Raw genomic sequence first — 17,499 nt, 5'->3', positions numbered from 1 at the left:
ATTTGTGCGATTCCTTATTATGCTATGTGGCACCTACATACCAAATGGCTGTTTGCGATTCGCAAACGCCTTACTACATATGCCCCATGGTTTAATACACAAACAACATTATAGAGCTTGTCTGCCTGAGCCTGGTTTACAGAAAGAAGGATATTACTGGGGTGGCAAATGCAATTGGGAGTATATTATACAACACCCTTTATAGCCGATTCCTTATTTTACATTACATTGTATACATAGTCATAATTTCAGGAAGGTTTGCTCCTAAATCATCCATGCTTTTTTGGCCAAGTGTTAAATCTATGATCAGAACATGGATTTTTAATTCTAAGATCAGGAGCCATACAGTCTCCTGATATATCAACTAAACTTAGCAACCAATTAATTTAATTTTGTACATATATTTGTGGAGAGCACATTTTGCTACTATGAATGCTTTAAAATTGGAGGTAAAAAGCTGGGTTTTCCTTAAAATTCACCTGTTTTATATTTTGGTTAAAGAAAAAGCATGCACCCACCATTTTGCTCCTCGATGCTTGCCACAAAAAAATATTTTAAGGCCACTGCTGATTCTGAGCACTCTATTGAAAAGTCATTATTAACCAACCAATTGATCTCATGTTACCACATCCTAACAGTAATAGGACTGAAGTGTAAACACTTCACTTCAAAAACGTGGATATTAAGGCAAAAATCCCTCCAGGAGTAGGCAACACAATTGAAGTGTTTTCCCAAAAAGGAGCAGGCATAAGGACTGAGGTGCTAACCTCAGGACGAGATAAAGGACAAAGGAGGGCCAATGCATATAGAAATATACATAGTTGCCAGGAGATTTAGAACGGGTGTCAAAGTCAGACAACCATTTTTCAATTAAAGGGAATTCTGGGATAAACCATGGCCTTTATTCGAGGTTTACCACCATGAGCACAACATAAACTGGTCACACATGGTTGCTGCTTTGAGGCCTAGTCCTTATCTGTGCTCAGGGCATACCAAAAGTGCAAATACAACATACCAGTACCCAAACCATCTTTAGCTACTGCTTGATATGGGTGGCATTAAAGAGAGCCTTCATTCTCAATGTGATTTGGACCTGGAAGGTCTTCACACAATCTTGATATCATAAACTAGAACAGATATCGGAGTTTCAGAAAATTCCACATTTACAATTAATATAATGGTAGAAGACAACAACTGCATCACTCACAAGCCGAACAAACGTGGTGGAGAATCAGTTGCTATGCACAAAACTAATTGTCACTGATTCAAAGTCAAGATAACGCCAACCATCTCCTTCAAACTGTTATTAAATGCAATCCATCTATCAATCAATCAGTATTCTTATAAAGAGCGACTACTCACCCGAAAAGGTGAGTGTGTGGGGCGGAGGTATGTGCTATCAATCTAACTTAATCTTTCATATTCTCATACTATACAGTCTACCAGGACACACTCATACAGTAATCTCCTGGCTTCACAACCTTTACTACAACTTCAAAATGAAATTTTCCTATAAAAGTAATATTTCTCACAGTGGGCTATCATGAAGAAGAAAAATATGTTTTGCAAGCACTAGAGAGACCTCATGCTTGTGATGAACCAGAGTCTCCACATTCTCCAGAACCCCGGGAGAGCACATTAATTAAGGAGATAGCTAGAGATAACAACACAGTGTGCTAACACAGAGTGAAATAAGTTTATGAAAAGAAACTGCTAGTAAAAACACAAATTACTGGGACAGAAAACATCATCTCCCTTAACACTAAAACTACATAACTAAGTCAAAGAGTAAATCAAGAGCAGAATAAAACTGTTATGTGATGCAATATTTAAAAGCATTAGTATGTTGTGCAACAGTCTTGCAGATATTTAGGAGCCCAACAAACCCTCTTCCCAGAAACGCATACACACATACATTGAAAAATAGTAAAATCTGTAATTTTATTGACAACTGCTTCAACAGATATTAAAAAGTCATGCTCAGCCTCTTGAGGTTTAACATTACAGTCAGGTGCACCAGTGCGTGAGCCATTCAGAAACACAACTAGTATTCTGACAGATACTCCCTCACCCGCCCTAGGTATTCATCAATCAGTCCTATCAAGCACGCTTGCAACACCAATCATTTGCCTTTATGTTAACTCTTCTACAGAAATGATCCTATTGATTTTGACAATAATTTGCATACACCACTATTATTCATCAGATGTTCTTACAGTAACATTTACTACACTGCATGGAGTGACAACTTCGAGTGACCCTTTTTAGGTCTCGGCATCGAGACCTATTGTTATGGAGTTCGCTCTGAAGGGACCTAGAGCTGTGAACGCGCCGACCAGGGTCTGTGAACGCGCACACACACAGGCAGGCATGCGCCGTGCACACACAGACACACACAGAAACAGACACACGCACACACACACACCCCATCCCTCTCTGCCCACTCCCTCTCTGCCGCCCCCCCTCTACCCCCACTCACCGGGCTCTTTCCCTCTGCAGTGGGTCAGTCATGGCAGCTGGCAGACTCGGTGTCTTCCCCGGCGATCCTTCAGCTGATGTGCACGCCCACGCTGCGTCACGTGCGCGCCCACCACGCTGTTTTCACGCCCGTTGATCCTCAGCTTGTTATATAGTTTGGCTATGGACAATTAGACCACCGTTTTGCTCCGTCAATCATGTTTTCTTGGGCTGCGGTGTCTACAAGGCAAGGGGGCAGTGCACTGCACATGGATTTATCCTCGTCACGCCAATCGGTATTGTTTAATTGTATTTCTTTCGATCAGCATGTTTTTTTGTAATCTCTGGGAGAGCCGACGCTGGGACTTGAACCCCATTCCACAGTGTCAAAGTCTGGACACGGAGTGAAAGAACGTGGCTGTGCAAGCTACCACTGGACCCACTATACTCAGTTACCATGAGGTGGCGATATCTGCCACTCACTTTCCTCACTGCACCTTTGTGTTAGCCACGATGATCATAATGCTTTCTATCCACTTCCATAATAGGCTTGTATTTTCAAAGATATCCTCTAATACTGAAAAGAAATTAGGGCAATAAATATCTATACAGCAGAGTACATAAACACAAAATGTCATGACATTTTGCACACTGTTGCAGGTCCGCTGTAGTCAAGGAGATTGTCTTCTGAGAAGTGTTTACATCCTCAAAATGACTTTCCAGTGTAGAGGACCATTGGTGCACCTGCTTATCTGGCAATATGCATAAGGATTACTACCTATCTCACTAATATTTTATCTTCGTAAATAGTTTGTTCACAGTACATTGTAAATTGTTTTCACATCATGGGAGCTCTAAAAATTGAATTCTGTTCATCGCTTCTAAATGAGGCGCTTTTTGGCATTCTTCGACAATGCTTTCAAACTAATTTCTGCTACTGCGGTAGATGGATGGCACTCCGGAGAATACTGTGTTGATCTGTATAGCTCTATAAGCCGTGCGCGCCCCTGGTGACCCTCCCGCCCGACCCCAGGTCTCCCCAGTAGAACGGCGCTCACTTCATCCCTCTGTGAGGCAGAAGGTGAGTGTGAGTGCAGAGTGCGCAGAGTGTGAAGTAGTGAGTGCAGAGTGAGTGTGCAGAGTGAGTGTGCAGAGTGCAGAGTAGTGAGTGTGCAGGGTAGTGAGTGCAGGGTAGTGAGTGCAGGGTAGTGAGTGCAGAGTAGTGAGTGCAGAGAGTAGTGAGTGCAGAGTAGTGAGTGAAGAGAGTAGTGAGTGCAGAGAGTAGTGAGTGCAGAGAGTAGTGAGTGCAGAGAGTAGTGAGTGCAGAGAGTAGTGAGTGCAGAGAGTAGTGAGTGCAGAGAGTAGTGAGTGCAGAGAGTAGTGAGTGCAGAGAGTAGTGAGTGCAGAGAGTAGTGAGTGCAGTGTAGTGAGTGTGCAGAGTACTGAGTGTGCACACTAGTGAGTGCAGAGTTGTGAGTGTGTAGAGTAGTGAGTGCAGAGTAGTGAGTGCAGAGTAGTGAGTGCAGAGTAGTGAGTGTGTAGAGTAGTGAGTGCAGGGTAGTGAGTGCAGGGTAGTGAGTGCAGGGTAGTGAGTGCAGAGTAGTGAGTGCAGAGTAGTGAGTGCAGAGAGTAGTGAGTGCAGAGAGTAGTGAGTGCAGAGTAGTGAGTGCAGAGTAGTGAGTGCAGAGTAGTGAGTGCAGAGAGTAGTGAGTGCAGAGAGTAGTGAGTGCAGAGAGTAGTGAGTGCAGAGAGTAGTGAGTGCAGAGTAGTGAGTGCAGAGTAGTGAGTGCACAGAGTAGTGAGTGCAGAGCAGTGAGTGCAGAGTAGTGAGTGCAGAGTAGTGAGTGCAGAGTAGTGAGTGCAGAGTAGTGAGTGCAGAGTAGTGAGTGCAGAGTAGTGAGTAGTGAGTGCAGAGTAGTGAGTGCAGAGTAGTGAGTAGTGAGTGCAGAGTAGTGAGTGCAGAGTAGTGAGTAGTGAGTGCAGAGTAGTGAGTGCAGAGTAGTGAGTGCAGAGAGTAGTGAGTGCAGAGAGTAGTGAGTGCAGAGAGTAGTGAGTGCAGAGAGTAGTGAGTGCAGAGTAGTGAGTGCAGAGAGTAGTGAGTGCAGAGTAGTGAGTGCAGAGTAGTGAGTGCAGAGTAGTGAGTGCAGAGTAGTGAGTGCAGAGTAGTGAGTGCAGAGAGTAGTGAGTGCAGAGAGTAGTGAGTGCAGAGAGTAGTGAGTGCAGAGCGCAGAGTAGTGAGTGCAGAGCGCAGAGTAGTGAGTGCAGAGCGCAGAGTAGTGAGTGCAGAGTGCAGAGTAGTGAGTGCAGAGCGCAGAGTAGTGAGTGCAGAGTGCAGAGTAGTGAGTGCAGAGTAGTGAGTGCAGAGTGCAGAGTAGTGAGTGCAGAGTGCAGAGTAGTGAGTGCAGAGTGCAGAGTAGTGAGTGCAGAGTAGTGAGTGCAGAGTAGTGAGTGCAGAGTAGTGAGTGCAGAGTAGTGAGTGCAGAGTAGTGAGTAGTGAGTGCGGAGTAGTGAGTGCAGAGTAGTGAGTGCAGAGTAGTGAGTGCAGAGTAGTGAGTGCAGAGTAGTGAGTGCAGAGTAGTGAGTGCAGAGTAGTGAGTGCAGAGTAGTGAGTGCAGAGAGTAGTGAGTGCAGAGAGTAGTGAGTGCAGAGAGTAGTGAGTGCAGAGAGTAGTGAGTGCAGAGTAGTGAGTGCAGAGCGCAGAGTAGTGAGTGCAGAGCACAGAGTAGTGAGTGCAGAGCGCAGAGTAGTGAGTGCAGAGTAGTGAGTGCAGAGTGCAGAGTAGTGAGTGCAGAGTGCAGAGTAGTGAGTGCAGAGTAGTGAGTGCAGAGTAGTGAGTGCAGAGTAGTGAGTGCAGAGTAGTGAGTGCAGAGTAGTGAGTGCAGAGTAGTGAGTGCAGAGAGTAGTGAGTGCAGAGAGTAGTGAGTGCAGAGAGTAGTGAGTGCAGAGAGTAGTGAGTGCAGAGAGTAGTGAGTGCAGAGAGTAGTGAGTGCAGAGAGTAGTGAGTGCAGAGAGTAGTGAGTGCAGAGTAGTGAGTAGTGAGTGCGGAGTAGTGAGTGCGGAGTAGTGAGTGCGGAGTAGTGAGTGCAGAGTAGTGAGTGCAGAGTAGTGAGTGCAGAGAGTAGTGAGTGCAGAGAGTAGTGAGTGCAGAGAGTAGTGAGTGCAGAGAGTAGTGAGTGCAGAGAGTAGTGAGTGCAGAGAGTAGTGAGTGCAGAGTAGTGAGTGCAGAGCGCAGAGTAGTGAGTGCAGAGTAGTGAGTGCAGAGTGCAGAGTAGTGAGTGCAGGGTAGTGAGTGCAGAGTGCAGAGTTGTGAGTGCAGAGTTGTGAGTGCAGAGTTGTGAGTGCAGAGTTGTGAGTGCAGAGTTGTGAGTGTAGAGTTGTGAGTGCAGAGTAGTGAGTGCAGAGTTGTGAGTGCAGAGTTGTGAGTGCGGAGTAGTGAGTGCAGAATGCAGAGTTGTGAGTGCAGAGTAGTGAGTGCAGAATGCAGAGTTGTGAGTGCAGAGTAGTGAGTGCAGGTGCAGAGCAGTAAGTGCAGGTGCAGAGCGGTGTGTGCTGTTGAGTGCAGAGTGCTGTGTGCTGTTGAGTGCAGAGTGCTGTGTGCTGTTGAGTGCAGAGTGCTGTGTGCTGTTGAGTGCAGAGTGCTGTGTGCTGTTAAGTGCAGAGTGCTGTGTGCTGTAGAGTGCTGTGTGCTGTTGAGTGCAGAGTGCTGTGTGCTGTTGAGTGCAGAGTGCTGTGTATTGGCAATGTAAATGACAATGTCATTTGTTTATGATTTAAAGAAAAAAAAAGAAATGTCATGAGCAATGCCAATAGCTCTTCCTTTAATGATGCCGAGACCATTGCATTGTAAATGCTTGTTTATACAACTTGGTTTCCTATCTATTATCCAGTCTTTCTCACTGATACTCACACAGACTTAACATGTCTAGCTCTGTCACAGTGGATCGTTATTTTGCTCCGATTCTTTGCAACTCTTCTTTTAACCTTTTTCGTATCAACCGCTTGGTCTACAATAAGGCTCCCTTCCTGTCGGCTAGCTACAAGCAGTTATGGTATCTTGTAATCAAAATAGTTTAATGATAATTTCAAATTTTCTCCCATAGTGTCTTGTGCATATCAAAAATGGATACATAGCCGACTGTCTTCCTTCTTTCAGCATCGCGTTTACCCTCACTCGACCACTCCATTATATTGTGTGCTATACAGAGAACCTTAAAATGCTTTATACCAAATGACTTACCAATCCTTTACAGTGATGTAGACAAACTGAACACCTTTGTTAGCTAGACACAAACCATAGGAAAACCTTCAATAGCAAACAGTTTCAGCAAAAAATTTGAGATCCAGTCGAAGATAGGTGTACATACAAAAGAATAACATACTCACTTGGAGTCTTAACCTTCAGGAACTATCACTTCTTTCTAATGGCAAAATAGCAACAGGTTCTATGAACTCAACAGGGACTTTCTGACCTGCTTTGCCTGGGAAATCAATTGCAGTGAGTTGGGTATCACAAGCAATTGAACATTTGTCAGATTCTTAACATGTTCAACAAGAACCAATGTGTATTTCCACTGCATGGCCCATCCTTGGGCTAACTGTAATCTGCACACAAATGTTTTTAATGGGTATAATCCCTAAATGCCTCAAGTGAGCTATCAGCCTCTGTCTCATTTGAATTGCTGGAACGTTAGTTGCACCGAGTTCCATATTACCCTCAAGACGCAACCCATCTGCTAATTTGGCAAACGTTTGTTATTCCTTTTTAAGTTGCCTTTCATGCACCCAAACACACAAAACATACTCTATAACTTCTAGCACTCAGTATCCCTCATCAAGTCATCCTAAGGGTTTATGATGTGTGCATATTATAAAATAGGTTCCTCAGGGGAAGGTCTTGAAATGCTCAACAGCTCAGATGCAGGGATGTGCCTCCTGCTCGATTGTGCTGCACAGACACTGAGTTTTTAAAAGTATCTGAAGAAAAATCCTCTGTCTTTTTACCTCTACAATTCATCTTAAAATACAGCCTAATTCAAATGAGTTGCATTTAACTGTGACTATGCCTTGAAGAACTGCAGCATAAGACTGAGCAAACCCATGCAAAATAACAATTGCACAGTCTCAGTAACAGCAAACTCCACAGCAAAATGATAACATTCTTGCACATACATATAAAATACCACATAATGAGATTTTTGTCAACTGGATGAATACATATATAATAGCTTTCGGTAGATCTTGTTTAGGTTTAACATTATCTGGTATAAGAAGTTTCCTAAATATTTTACAGTGTTTCCTAAAAAAAATGCAAATCATTCACGTTTTACTATTACACTCTTGTGGCACAAAATCATCCCCAATTGTCTTCTCCAAATTAACACTGCTCTACAATAGATGTACAAATATTAATATAAAGCGCCATGAGACTCATAGGATGTGATGTGCGCGCTATACAAATGTCCCTGACTTGACTTCTTGGATTATCAGTACTCTGGGTTCTCCTTAAAACAGCTGGGACATCAGTTTTTGGAAAATGGATGCAACTAACCTAAACCCAAACGACTTCCTCAGATTACATACATCTGCTCTTTGAGTTCTTATCTTTTCCAAGGGAGACTTGATCAATTCCATTATGTAACCATGTTGGTTCTATTAATCAAGTCTCCCCCTTTCTCAATAGAACTGTGCACTATTATTGATGATATTTTTATTTTTGAAAATTCAAGTCTACAGCTCGTGCTGAGCTAATAGGCGTGGTAATTGTTTCAACGTACAGGTGAGGTTCATAAATGCATATATTACATATTTCCATGTAGTTCACGCATTTCAATACATGGCTTTATTAAGAGAGTAATGACTAGTTTACAATAATCATTCTATCCCAGTGTACTATACACCTATCTTGCAACAAATCTCAGTTGTGATCTTGCTCCCATTGAATAGAATGCAGTAGGCTTCAACATGCCGATTTCCTTTTTGCCAAGGGTTAGTGGGTTAAAATAGGTAGGTTTCAAAACGACATGTGGCCATTTCTCATAAAACAATTTAGCAGAAATGACTGAACTATATGAACCATAATACAAATTGCTTTGCATGCTCTATTCCAATCTCAATACTGCAGTGTTGCATCTACTTGGGTTTTAATACTACATTCTGATGTTACTGTAAGTACTAAAATAGGTATTCCCTGATTTCAAATTGGCTTCATCCGCTTGTACATTTTACATGTACTATCCAACCAACAAACCTTATTGAACTGCTTTTTTTTAATTTATAATGTGTTTTTGACCCACAACAATAATAATTGCCCTTCCTGGAGAACTTCTCATTTTATTAGTGATCCCCCTCACAGATGTGGTGCTGATGTGCTCACTACCACTCGATACGTCCCCTTTGCCAAGCTCTCGAGATTACATACTAAAATGCTAAATTCTTTTAGCTATACATTTGGTTCCCCCAATGAAGAGTTTCTACAGCAAAGTAAATATCTTTTTGGCATAAGAGTTCCTTAAAATTTGGTCCCTCAAATACTGAGCACTCATATTTGCATGTGGCAACAAGAATGAAAACAATACAGCCATCAACTGCTACTGCATGTATGATGATGACTGAAAATCCTGTTCTTCTTTGAGGCTAGATTCGTCTTCAAAGTGTTCAATGTTTGAACAGTCTCAATGTATTCTTTTCTCCTCCCATACTCAAAACCACCAGGAATAGCTTCCAGTAGATGATTAAAAAAATGTTCAGCAAGTCTGCACCTAGACATTTCAATATTGGAGACGTTTCTGCTCTCAGCACCAATGTGTTCCCTAAAGAGCAACCAAGCAATTCTCAAAAGTCCTTTATTATAGCCTTATAGCCCGCCGTAGAGGGCTATACCGGCTATTAAAGGCCCTCTCCAGCGTTAAAGGCCCCGAGCCGAAGGCGAGGGCCTTTAACAAGGGAGAGGGACTTTAATAGCGGTATAGCCCATCTACGAAGGGCTATAAGGCTATTAGAACATTCTGTCACTAGAGGGCAGAATGTTCTAACAAAAAAAACAAAGCCTTTTGGGAGAGTGAGGGGATTGGAACCCCCTCAGGTTCCCTGAAGCCTTTGTTCACAGCCAGAGCTGTGAACAAAGAAACATTGGAATGTTGGAGCTCCAGGCTTATACCAGCCATTATAAGCCCAGAGCACTCCATTGTTTTCAATGGAGCCCCCAACATTCCAATGTTCTAATATAGCCTTATAGCCCGCCGTAGAGGGCTATACCGGCTATTAAAGGCCCTCTCCAGCGTTAAAGGCCCTGAGCCGAAGGCGAGGGCCTTTAACAAGGGAGAGGGACTTTAATAGCGGTATAGCCCATCTACGAAGGGCTATAAGGCTATTAGAACATTCTGTCACTAGAGGACAGAATGTTCTAACAAAAAAAAACAAAGCCTTTTGGGAGCGTGAGAGGATTGGAATCCCCTCAGGGTCTCTGAACCCTTTGTTCTCAGCCAGAGCTGTGAACAAAGAAACATTGGAATGTTGGAGCTCCAGGCTTATACCAGCCATTATAAGCCCAGAGCACTCCATTGTTATCAATGGAGCTCCCAACATTCCAATGTTCTAATAGAGTTTCTATTTCTTTATAGGTGTGTACCAGTGTCTTGAACAAATAAGGTAGATTCACTTTCTGCACTGGAAATGGTAAGAAGATACAATACAATTGCCTGATTGCACTAAGAAAACAGGCCAAAATGGTACACACAAATTTGCACAATGAACAGAATCTTTTTTGTATGAGTGCGTGGAACCCATGGTTCTGCAGAGTTAAACAGAAACTCTGAGAGATTCCACAGGATTCCGTGGAGTTCCGCAAGCAGGCGGGACTCCCCAAGTCGCCCAACTCGTGCTGATTTTTAGCACCGGGAGCTTTTTCCATGCTGTAAATTCAGCTCAAACAGCCCCACTCGGTGTGCCAGATGGCACTGCTTCTTTCTGCCACTCGTGTAGATTTTCTACTCGAGCGGCAGCTTTCTCAATGCGAACGGCAGGACCTTATGCGACCGCCTACTCTGAGAAATGTAGTCGGGAGGCCTTCTAGTGTCCAAAAATCACGATAGGGGATGTATATTCTCGCTCGCCAACTTAACATAGGCGATCTACATACAAGAAAAAACTCCACCACGCGGCAGTTGTCAGGGTTTTGCCGGAATTCTGTGTTCTGCTTGGCAACAGTCCGCCGGAGGAGCGGAATTATTCGCTCACCCTAAATTGTGTAACACACTAAAAACAATGAGCAGAAATATTTCCACAATCCACATTCGGTCTCAGAGTTAAGTATTGTGACACAACGCCATGAACGGCAACAACGCGGGACCTCTGAAACTTGAGGTATGAATACACCATAATGCCGAGCCGTGATAATACCGAACTCTGAGACCGATTGTGGAACAAATAATAATTATGGACTGCCCAATATGAAAGCCAAAGGCTAAAGCCCGATGAATAGTCAACAGTTGAGAGCCCTGATGAAGTCCTAGTTCTAATAATAACGGCCGAAACACGTGTTGGCATAATCCATGGGCATAATCTACGGTGTTGTTAAATGAGTGAAGAAACTTTTGAGAAGATCCATTCTGCTGTTTGAATAAAGAAGAAATTCAAGTACAGAAAAAAATAACAAATGTGGAGAAAACAAAGGAGATTTATGTCTGAATAAAAGACATTGGACACTGACAAGTGTACTATACAATATTGTGTATAATTTTGAGTGCTTGGAGCTATGTAAATAATTGCATCACCAAATGTGTTGGCGTAAACATATACATCACCCCTTCCAGGAAACACACTACAGCATGTGAAATGAAAAATGGTGGCCGATCAGACAAGAGTAAAAATGCTGAAAGGGCTGATAGGTAACGTATAACTGTTGCCACAGCAAGACCAACGAAAGACAAAATACCGATATGTCAGCTACTTGTACCTGTAATATCTGCATGCTGCAGGAGCAACAGAATACAACAAACAATCCACTTAAACAGTTTTGGTTGAGGGATGCCTAGTTGCCAAGGTAATGCCAACTATTTTGGGAGAAAGATTGAAAGTCATTAACTGCTGATGCTCAATCTCCACGCATGGTTGTGTAGGCTTGGGCACAGGTCCCTGCCTTGCTGCTGTGACTGGAGGGCCTCCCAAAGGGGTAGCTAGAATGGACGAAGATGCTCATGGCCAGTAGTTCCCGGTAGCACACTCTCCTTAAACAAGGTATTTTACAGAAAACTTCCCTGGGAGCTCCAACACAGTGACAACCACCACAACAGGAAGGTGAGGGGGGGAGGGGCGGGGGACTGATGGGTGTGAGCATTGAGAAAATTATTTTTTTAAAGAAACTTTCGCTGCAGCCTCCGACAGCCACCTTGGAGCTCTCCCAGCAGTCTCTGGGAAGGTAGAGGCTGCTCAGCCAATCCTGTCACTGCTCTCCTGCAGGGAGAGCAGTGCCAGGATTCGTCTGAGTGGCCTGTTCTGCAGCTCAGCCACTACTGTGTAGCCTGCAGCTTTTCTCCAACCCAGCTGTGAACCCAGCTGGGTTGTGAACACAGCTGGGTTGGAGAAATAGAAGTGTCCATGTATATTTGGCAGGACTAGGACGGCTGGCCAAACATACATGCACACTTCTAAGTACCCACCACCTGCCTTTCAAGGCCCAGCCCTGCACGGATGTCAGAGCCAGTCACAGAAAAATAAAATGCAATTGTTTCAATATCATTCTATTTTTTCTGTTACTGACTCTGACGAGTCGGGCAACGCTCCTCCGTCATTACAGAGGGGCCGCCCCTACTCCAACATGCAAAACATCGAACCATAGTTTCCTCCATTGTTGAATGACACCCTGTGCCACCTTGGAAAGCAACCACCATCGTGAGCCACTAAGCAAAGTAGGCCGAGTTTGTACCCCTCTCATTGTTTAAAGATCCTGTTCGATGCTGTGTAACCAGGGAGATGACCTGTCCATTCATCTGTTTCCAGAGGCGCAGGGCTTCCTTTGCATAGAGCCAACAACCCCACCCTGCCTTGTTTGTTGAAAAAACATATTGCTGTAGTGTTGCCGGTAAGAACCTGACCTCTCCCCCTTAATGGTCGGGAGGAACACTGGCAATGCCAAGCGGATCGCCATCAAGTTGATATGAAAGCTAGCTTCTCCCAGAGCTCAGAGTCCTTGATTTACATCTCTCTCAAGTGAACTCCCCAACCTAGCAACAATACATCCTTTACAACCCTTAGCAATGGAGTGGGATCTGCCACAAGTCCAGCTGCAGTCTAGCAACCACCACTGCAGGTCTTTCTCATTCGCCTCAGAAATCTTGATAGAATTCCAAAGATTCCCTTCGTGCCAAGCCCACTGAGACTTTAGATCCCATTGCAGTGCTCGCATGTGCCAACTGGCATAGTCCACCAGCAGGATATAGGAGTCAAAGAAGCCTCAGAGCTGCTCTTTCAGAGACCCAGATCAAAGGATGAAACATCAGAATAACAGCCAGAATGCCCTACACTCCTTGAGGTGGAGGGAAGGCTCAGAAGAGTACCGTCTGTAGGATGACTCCAATGAACAGAAGCCATTGTGAAGGAGTCAGGTGTGTCTTCCAGACGTTGATGGGAAAGGTCAACAAAGTCAACAAGTCAGCAGTCGTACAGAGGTGGCTTACAACTGTTTAAGATGAGCACGCCTTCAAACAGCCAGTCTTTGAGGAAGGGGAAGACTGGTATTTCCAATCTCTGCAGATGGGCAGCAACTACCACCAACACCTTTGTGAACTCCCCAGGTGCACAAAGATGTGTACCGAGAACTCAAAGTGCTCTTTGGCATACCTGAACCTGCAGGTAGTGTCTGTGTGACTGTAGGATGGGAATGTAGAAATAGGTATCATACAAATCCAATGCCACCATCTAGCTGCCTGAGTCCAGGGCAGGTAGAAGCTGGACCCGGGTAACCATTCTGAACCTGTCCTACCGGAGAAGGAAGTTCAGAGGGTGAAGATAGAGGGCATGACCGATGCCATCATTCTTTTATGGCACCAAACAACTGGTCCTGATCGCTGATGCCAATACCCTCTCTATGGTTCCCTTTGAACTTCCCCTTGGAGTATGAACTAGAGGCCCTCCCACGTGGCGGCGTGCTGTGGGAGGCATGTCATGAATGGGTGACAGGAAGGCAAGGGATTAACCATTTATCAAAATCTAGAGCACCCACTAGTTGAATATTATGCTCCTAGAAAACAGGAGGTAAAAGGTGAGATGACTGCCTAAAGGGCATCATGCAACACTGAGGGCCACTTAAAGTGGTTTTGCGGTTCCTCCATGGGGGGAGACAGGGGATAGGGGATTTTGCTGCCCTAGCGGACTGCGTAGTACACTGCCCCTGGAGGCTTAGAGGCTGGCAGCTGGATCCCTGACCTCTGTCTCAAAAGGCTAGGGAGGCTTGTTAGTGTGGTTGAAACAAGGTGCGAAGTTGCCTCTCTTGGTATCTCCTTACGAAGCCTTGAAAGGGGCAAATTACTGAGGAAACTGCTGTACAGGTGGTACTAATCCAAGAAAGAGAAGACTGCTGCTTTGTTCTCTTTAAAGCACTCCATGGCTGTCAGCCTTAATTCCAAAAAAAGTGTGCCATCAATTGGCATTTACATAAGGGACTGATGGATGTTGCTCCAAAAACCGTGGAGCGAATCCAAGCATGGTGCCAAAACACCACAATGGTGCTAACTGCCCTACCCAAACAGCTGGTGACATCCAGACTTGAGCGGATAGAGTACTTTGCTGAACCCTGCCCATCCTGAATGATGCATTGGAGGTTGGGCCCAATATCATATGGGACAGCTAACAAGATGTTCTCCACCATGTCCCATAACGCTTGGGAGTATCTCCTCAGGAGGCAGCTGTTCAAAGGCTCTTTGTGGTGAGAGCAGCAGGACGAAGGGAAGCTGTGTTTTGATCTCTGATGCTTCGACTTACCTGAGGATCTTTACCTCAGAAGTCGTTCGCAAGAGAGGTCACAGGTGTGTGTACGCACACTTGACTTCGACCGAGACCAGGTCTTCTTGGACTTCTGACAGTGCTTTATGATGTTAAGTTAAGTCTGGTTGTCGTGGATGACCTTCAAGTTCATCTTCGTGCATTTGTCACATGATGCAGAGTTGTGTTCGGAGCCCAGAGACAGACTTTGCAGCGGTCCATCACCGACATCTGCTCATGCTATGTCTTATGTGGTTTGAACCCTGCTGTTTATGTGTCCCTTGCACACTGGAGAAGTTGTAGAAAAAAATTGTCTGTCAACCTGACAGAATTTACGTTGGAAGGCCCGTCATCTCCATGTGAAGGTGACAGCTATCTAGGGGCCCCTACTTCACTTACAGGGTGGGATGGACCTAACGTGGAGCTGCACAATGGCACATACAGACGCACAACGGAATTACTTAGAAAAATCTTCAGATCCATTCTGGTGCCTTGGTGCACTCACAAGATGAGTAATAGGTGGTTTGAAGTATCCATCAGAATGGTAAGTGCTTGTAACTTGCTGTTAAGAAGGCCACTTTCCAGGAGAGAAACTACAAACTGAAAGAGTGAAGGGGTTCAAAAGATGACCCTAAATGTATTGTCAGAACCAAACCGATATTCAAGCACTGGGCTGCAGAAATTCTGTAAGATATCACACTTTTGAGGCCCTCAATGAATGCTTTGACCATTGGATTCCTGAAGAGAGATGAGTGTTCCCTGTTGTGCATACATGTAGCTGTCTCGGCTAAACAAAGCCATACTGAGGCGTATGCAAGACCTGCCTTCTGAAGATTCAAGAGCTAACAGACAACATCCAGAATCGTCACGTTGAAGGGGTCTAAGTGTTTTGTGATCCAGTAGTGGAGAAATCTCTTCTACTTGGTCGAGTAATATGCATGTGTAGCAGGTCAACGTGCCTCACACAGTTTAGTCATGTACTTACCAGAGAGGTTTAGGTAGCCAAATTCTAGTTCCTCTGGTGCCAGATCACTAGCTTGAACTGTTTGGGATCTGGGTACCTGGTTTTCCCAATCTGTTTTGTAAGACGGTTCAGTCTGACTGACAACCTGCTGGGGCCACTAGGATGTGGGCCATGAACATATGAATTGTCGTCCTTATCACATAAGAAATGAATGAGAGAAGTGGTTAGAGTAGACAATTATCCCTGACCAGTTTATCCATGAAATTTAGTGAAAGGTACACAAAAGAGGGTGTGGTTCTACAACAGAGAAAAGCCATTTGCGAATAAAATCAACTGCTCAGTGAAAGCAATAGGATAAAAAAATTAATCTAATAATCAAGGTTCTGAATTGCAGTTCACTAAAGCTAAAGAAACCTCTCTTTTTGCTTATTAAGACATTACTTATTAAAAGCAATAGGTATTTACTCTGAACAAGAGCTCTATGACTATCACCTAGGAACTCCCAGATGTGGTGGAGCACTTAAAGTCTAGCCAAAGAAGAATTTGTGGGCTTACTCAAAAAGCAACATTAACCAGGAAATCCAACCTCACAGAAGTGTTACACATGAGATAATATGGCCAGGCGATTTAATATACGTGGTTAGGAAAAGTAGTGAACCCTGGTAAATAATTTCTTAGGATCACTGCAGGAATACATGCTGCACTGAAAATACTACAACTGTAGACTACTACCTTACATTCAACAGTAAATAGATTGACATTTGATGGACTACTACTGCAACATTATTACCAAGCCCCACAGGCAGAAGCAGGGGAAAATCGCTGGATTACCTAGTAAAAAGATATTACATAGATGTGAATGTGCGAACCATGAACCTGATGAAATGACTAGGAGGCCAACCTTTTTCACAATTGACTTCCCACACACTCAATAGTTACTAGTAACACTAGGCGTTCTGCATAAATGGCGATGCCAATAAACCACAGTTACACAGTACATAATACTATACATAGGATTAGGCATGTTATGTTCACTACCAACTAAGTTATAAAAAGGTGAAACATGGTTGTGAAGCAGGGCAACTAACAAGCAAGGATAGCACAGCTTGTGCTCACATTTATTTATGTACTTTTCAGTCACAGTGTGTCTGCAATTGTGTCACAACCTTATTATTTTTGTTATTATATGTAAAAAAATAGAAATGACACTCGTTTAATATAATACAGCCACATACCACTGTTACAAAAGATCTGGTCACTAATAATGCCTCTGTTTAGTATCTCGATGTTGACACATATCAGGTCTAAATGTGCCAAATTGTCATACAGTTAAATTGCGTATTTTCAGGCTACTGATCCAAAACCTGTTAAGTAGGTATTAAAAAAACATGTTATTCATGTAATTGGTCGTATATCTGCCTGCTGTTCATCTGCATTGCTGATTGAGCGGAGGGAAGCGGACACTCCTCCTCCACGACTTTCTTGCCTGACTTCCGGCAGCGGGTCACAGGTCAGATAAGTGCCCGGCCAGCTACAAAAGCACATGCTGGGTCAGACGCTGCCCTTTTCCCCCCAAACTAAAGAGTGGTCAGGTAGGACTCTTAAATCCTTTAATAAAACCGATTCCTGTTGCCCCCGAATTGATCTCAGTCAGGATCTCTCCAGTCTTCAAGTGTGGTGTTCAGGTCACCAACCTCGAGCCTTCACCTAATGTCAAACAGGCTCACATTAATAAGCTCACATTAATAATACTCAACATCTTACTTCTCACAAGTACCATCTGGCCATGATCAACACACGGTCCTTAGTAAAACATTCTTTCGCGGTGGCGGAGCTCATTGTGAACCAACACCTGGACGTCCTTTTCATCACCGAAACATAGGCTAATGATCACTCCAGCCCTGACCTGCTAATAACAACTCCACAAGGCTACTCATTGATAAGAGCAGACAAGTTGGAAAAAGAGGTGGCGGTCTGAGGATAATTTACAGAAGTCACTTTAAAATTAAAACGGATTCCATGCCTAACTCTGAATGTGAAATGTTATCCTTCAACCTTGAACTAACTAACAAATACTCCTTTAAAGGCCTGCTCATTTATCG

The 17,499-nt window shown here is 44.0% G+C and overlaps 1 protein-coding gene across 2 annotated transcripts in view; it reads right to left on the bottom strand.

The window, feature by feature from the left end:
- DHX34 (DExH-box helicase 34) overlaps positions 1–17,499 on the bottom strand; it is a 418,314-nt gene that overhangs the window by 66,318 nt on the left and 334,497 nt on the right. The window lies entirely within an intron of this gene.

This window comes from Lissotriton vulgaris, chromosome 9, assembly GCF_964263255.1.
Source record: "Lissotriton vulgaris chromosome 9, aLisVul1.2, whole genome shotgun sequence".
NCBI classification, from domain to species: Eukaryota; Metazoa; Chordata; class Amphibia; order Caudata; family Salamandridae; genus Lissotriton; species Lissotriton vulgaris.
Note: the sequence above shows the minus strand (reverse complement) of the source record. Positions and strands in the feature narration are given on the sequence as shown.